Consider the following 6005-nt stretch of genomic DNA (forward strand, 5'->3'; position numbering starts at 1 on the left):
ATAAGTTTATTTTCGAAATAATAATAAAAATCTGAACCTGAAATATTCAAATAATATTCATATTCATATTCAAATAATTCTATTTAGTTGCCAATTCATTCTTAAATACTCTCTATTTTTAAATAAACAAACTTCCTGTAACCGGAAAATATTAGATAAGCTAATTCCCAAGACGTATAGAAGGGGAATGTTATGTAGAGGGCATTGGACGCCCTCTGTACATAACATTTCGAAACATTACTTACTATTGTACGTTCGAATCTGATTGAACAGTTTCTTTGTCACAATCTTATATCATGTGATGCCAATTAATAAAACTCTCTTAATTATTATTTAATATTGACATGTAATATCGAAATAACTTTAATAAATATTATAATTATTTGTGTAATAATTTTACTATTACTATAAAATCTTTTAAGTAAGAATACGTTTATTTCGTTCGGGCATTACTAGAGAGCGCTGCGTTTTATATGTTGCCTTATTGATACTACAACGTGGTCATGAGTTGCCGTACGAAGGCGGCAAAAGCATACTTACCTGGCGTAGAGGTTACCGTGATCAACAAGGCGGTTCCTCCAGGGTGAGGCCCTACCATTGCACTAAGGCTGGGCTGACCCCTGCGATTATCCCTAATGCGGATAACTCGGGCGCGTAATTTTTGGTAGTCGGGACTGCGTACGCGCTGTCCCGGTGTTTATTAATTTAATTATAATATCTTCTAATTTTTTTCTGTAAACTTTGAAAGTGTTATGTTTTGTTTTGTAGGTTTACAATATGCTATTTAATTTGGTCGCTTATATAGTAACAATAGTTAGCTTATAAAATTCGTTTGTTAATAACTCTTAACTTTCGATCGTAAGTAGTATTTATTTGGTAGCCGTTATTGCATATGTGTTAATTGTAATAATTTTATACCTTTACTTAGCTTTTACTTAATTTTCAGAATCTTATTTATTTCATTCTCGTATATATATTTTTAACTTTTCCCTTTTACAGTTATAATTTAGATATATTTGGCGCTTGTTACATATTTAATTGGTATAAGATTACTGTTAGTTAGTTAGGTTGCCTATACACCAAACCCACAATTTCTCCTCTCGTCATCTAATTGATTCATTAACAACTACCTAGGAGTGGAAAAAGTGTTTATTTTTGTCTTTATATATCAGAGGGAATTAAAATTATATAATAATTAACAACATTAAAAGCTCTAAATAATTTAACTTATAATTCATACCCTTTATGCAGGTACTGCACATGTCTTGTGTCTCGGAATATATTTTATTAAGAAGAAAACTTAGTAAACATTTCCTAGCATTTTAAGTCTATTTGTACATACGATATAGAGTTTTTGGAATGCTGTCTTACGGTTGGGTAATAATCGGTTACATAACCATGTAGCCAGTATATATATATATATATATATATATATATATATATATATATATATATATATATATATATATATATATATATATATATATAGGTATTAATATATATGGAAAATGAGAAAAACTTTTTTTTTAATTTAAATAGCCTTATGATGTGCTGCTGAAGTAAAATGAACGGAATCTATAGCATAGTGGTTTAGTCTTTCAAGGCCTTCATTTCGAATGGAAATAATTGACTTGTAAGATATCCATTTTTTTTTAGAAAAGTATGCAAATTGCAAAAAATCTACCTCTGTATATCTCGATATGTATACACGAATCATTATTGGAATCATTTTAAAAGAACAAATATCGTTTGAAATTAATTACCTGGTAAAGAAGAGGAGTTTCCTATTTCCATTTTGATTGTGGATGAAAAATATATCTGCTACGACATTTCCAAGAACCTATGACTGTTTTCATAGGTTCATCCGGCATAGCCATAACCAGTGACACCAAAGCGCAACATGCATGTCCCATAAAGTCTTGCTACGGTGCATCCAACTAGGTGTAGATGTACAAGGTACAAACAAATTAAATTATACGTTGTTGCAAGAAAGACCAGCAATAGCGGCTAGCAGACGAAAAGTCAATCTCTTGTGTGATAACACTCGACCACAGGTTTCAAGAACTGTGAAGGAAGCACTTTTACAGCTGGAAACGGAAGTTCTGGCACACCCAACATACTCATCAAACCTAGCGCCTTCTAATTATAACTTCCTCATATAGATGCAGAATGGATTGATCGGCATAACGGATCCATCTTGAGGACACTAGTAGTGATACCGAATCACTCCACCAGTTCACTTAAAATGATTTGCCAATGTCTGACCTAGAATCATTCACATTTACTTTTGTAAGAGACATTTCTTTATTTATTTAGTGTATATTTTAGCCGTACGAATTAGTTTATGTTGCTTGATATGTAATACTTGTTCAATGTATGGCTGAATATGTTTTGATTTACTTGGAAATTTTAAAGGATATAAGTTATATGCCAAATTGTGAATTACGGTAAGATGGCCAGTATTATAAATCACACGTATACTTAGCAGCAGATTAATATTCTTGGTATTATTATACTTAAATAGTACGGTTACAGATATAGTAGTTAGAATACTATTATTACAAAATAAAACCTTTGCCTATATATGCATCATTTAACAATTAAGCAATCAACAATCATTCAAAGCAATAACACACGTGCAACTTAAACCTTAATAGTATTAATACTGCAAAGATAGCTGAAAAACAAAGCATGTAGCGCACACTATTGTACTGGTATAATTGTTTCTACTAAGTTGGAAGCAAAATGCAAATGTGCTAGGCTAATTTACACTACTAATAATTATCTTCACCAATGATCTTAATCATCTTACTGATGTCCTTAATGCCCATCATGTTTATTTGTTTTTCTACAGTATCCATGGTTAATCCAAATGATCCAGATCCGTAGTAACACTATTTTCCTGAGATGTGTGTAATATATTTTTAAACTCTGGATTATTTTAAAAATATGAACAGATAGTACTTACAATTTTTCGATGAACAAGATGGTACCGAGGAATGTATCCTCAACGTTTTCTTTGTCTTATTCTTAAATTTAACAGGTCGCATGCTCATGTACAAATAATAATCTAGACGAAAAAGGAACTCCTTGAGGATTTTTCGTAGTCTAATTTGTGAAGAAAACGTTAATTGACAGTAATAAATGTCCATTAACATTTGACTAGTTGTTAAGCTAGCCAATTATTTTAAGAGTTGCGTGTTGGTTCAGATTTCTTTTAGTTCATAAATAAAAAACGAACACAGCCTTATTAGTTTTTAAGTCAGTTTTTTAATCAATCAGCCGCAACGAAATTTTAATACAACAGTTTAAATTATATTCATTGTTTTACTATTAAATTGCTACGTATCTTTGGATAACTTTCAGAGACTTTTAGGTACAGATGACTAGATTTTTCGAAAGATGTAACTAACATTACTAATGTTAGAGGGCGCTCTAGTCTACATTTCGCTCCATTACATCTTTCATGCGAGTTTGAGTTGCCGCTGGAAGGAGTTACATTCATACTTACCTGGCGTAGAGGTTACCGTGATCAGCAAGGCGGTTCCTCCAGGGTGAGGCCCTACCATTGCACTACGGCTGGGCTGACCCCTGCGATTATCCCTAATGCGGATAACTCGGGCGCGTAATTTTTGGTAGTCGGGACTGCGTACGCGCTGTCCCGGTGTTATATAACTCCAAATGAAGTCCTTATCTGGTTCTCTCAATGGCATTATTTGTCGGTGATTGTGACACAAGACAGTTTGAAATTATTTTTATCAGTATTGATTGAGTCAGTCAGTCAGAATTGGAAAGCTTGTATTTTGAGTGAGAGAACTTCTGTTATTGTGAAAAAGATGGTCAACAAAAAATTTCGCATGTTGATAAAGCAATGCTTTTTGAAGAGAAAAATACATTTGAAGCAAAAACTTGGCTTGATGCCTGGTTTCCCGACACTGTCCCAGGAAAATAAATCATCAAGGATTGGTATGCTAAGTTTAGACGTGGTGAAATTAGCACCGAAGGCGGTGGACGCCCAAAAAGAGGTTATTACCGACGAAAACATTTAAAAAATCCACAAAATGATATAATTTTGATGACCGTAAATTGAAATCGAATGAAATAGCAGACATTCTAAAGATATCAACGAACGTGTACATCATATCATTCACGAATATTTGGCTATGGGAATGCTCTGTGCAAAGTGGGTGCCGCGCGAGCTCACTTTTGACCAAAAACAACGACGGGTTTGATGATTCGGAACAGTGTTTGAAGATGAATAAACCCGAGTTTTTGGGTCGATATGTGTCGATGAGTGAAACATGGCTCCATCATTTCACTCGGAAGTCCAATCGACAGTCACCCGAGTGGACTGCACACGATGAACCGTGGGAATGAATGCGCGGGAAAACGCAACAGTCGGCTGACAAGGTCATGTCGTCTGAATTTTGGGATGCGCATGGAATAATTTTCATTGACTATCTTGAAAAAGGAAGGACCATCAACATCGACTCTTACCTAGCGTTATTGAACCGTTTGAAGTACGAAATAGTCGAAAAGTGCTGCTTCACCAAGACCAATGTACCGTGTCACCAAGTCAGTGAAAACGATAGCAAAAACTCATCCATCCACCGTATTCTCTAGATCTGACACCCAGCGGCTATTTTCTGTTCTCAGATCTCAAAAAAATGCTCGCTGGGAAGAAATTTTCATCAAATGAAGAGGTGATCGCCGAAACTGAGGCCTATTTTGAAGCAAAGGACAAATCGTACTATAAAAATGGTATCGACAAGTTGGAGGGTCGCTATAACCAGTGTATCACTCCTTGAAGGGAATTATGTTGAATAAAAAAACAAATTTTGCCAAAAAAATGTGTTTTACTATGGTAGGCCGGGAACTTTTCAATTGACCTGTTAATTAGTTAAATCGATAGAAGATTTCTATTAAATCATCTGCACGTCTAAACAAGGAAGAATATTTTTGCTTTTTGGGATTATAGCTTGGTGAATGGAAGTAGGACAAAATAAAACAGGGATGGTTACAGAGTGTGAAATTTATTTATTGTCGGTATATAAAATGTAAAGGAATAGAAAACATTACGAGGCTAGCACGTCTGTACCGAATAATGGCCAGTACCCTTTAAGGACATCCCAGATCAACGTCCGGACGTTATATTTCCGCAACATCTGGCATAATGTGTTTTGAGTATTTTGTAGGACACTATTGTAAGATGTAAAATTCGGCATGCCTCAGCTTTAACGGCAATACTTTCTTGGAATCATCAGTTAGTAGTCTAGATAACGTATCTTTGATCCCTTAGCTTGTTTGATTGCTGTTGATAAAAATTCCCAGAAAAACACAATATCTAATTATCTCAAGTTAGATTAGGTTACATCAATCCCAGGAGGATATCTAGCATTGCTTGGGGAAATATACTTGAGCAGGGTGGAGATAATACACAGGGAATTAGAATATTGTGTTTCCGTGGTATTAACGTCTTATACAACGTTATGTTGTACAAAGCCATATTCATGTTTAACTCAGATTCCGGATATTGTTCGTTTGTTCAATCGGAACCCAACCAATTAGTTGCCCTTCATTGTAAATAAATAATTCACAAATCCAAGTTTGTAATTAAAAACCTCGTAAAGACTTGTCATTTTTCTCGACCTTGTAGAAGTGGCAATTCTTATTTGTTCATGCATTTGTTTAATAGTGACCCATTAATTGTAAACGCACATAACTCGCTTCAAAAGCTACTAATACTGCAAGAAAATGTATTTCATTTAGACAGCTAGTATCAGCACGTCATACAATATAGATATATTCATAATAGGACATAAAGACCAGTTTATGGACAATAAAACACGATTTCTTCTTCTCTATTTTTCTTTCCTATATAGATCTTGTCAACCCGGCTTGGTGGCGCAGTGGTAAAGGCGATAGGACGGTCATCTTACTGTTGCGATTCCGCGGATTCGAATCCTACTGGGGCATGATCGTAAATTTATGTTTGTGATTGTTTA

The 6005-nt window shown here is 34.5% G+C and overlaps 2 non-coding genes across 2 annotated transcripts; both read left to right on the forward strand.

The window, feature by feature from the left end:
• The first annotated feature begins 532 nt into the window (after positions 1-532).
• LOC143199216 (U1 spliceosomal RNA) lies at positions 533-695 on the forward strand. The gene has a single exon (XR_013006389.1). It is a non-coding gene; the product is annotated as a U1 spliceosomal RNA (small nuclear RNA).
• A 2808-nt stretch (positions 696-3503) lies between these two features.
• LOC143199227 (U1 spliceosomal RNA) lies at positions 3504-3666 on the forward strand. The gene has a single exon (XR_013006399.1). It is a non-coding gene; the product is annotated as a U1 spliceosomal RNA (small nuclear RNA).
• The last annotated feature ends 2339 nt before the right edge of the window (positions 3667-6005 follow it).

This window comes from Rhynchophorus ferrugineus, unplaced genomic scaffold, assembly GCF_030347505.1.
Source record: "Rhynchophorus ferrugineus isolate W39M unplaced genomic scaffold, kcgeb_rfMv2 rfM6, whole genome shotgun sequence".
Taxonomy (NCBI): Eukaryota; Metazoa; Arthropoda; class Insecta; order Coleoptera; family Curculionidae; genus Rhynchophorus; species Rhynchophorus ferrugineus.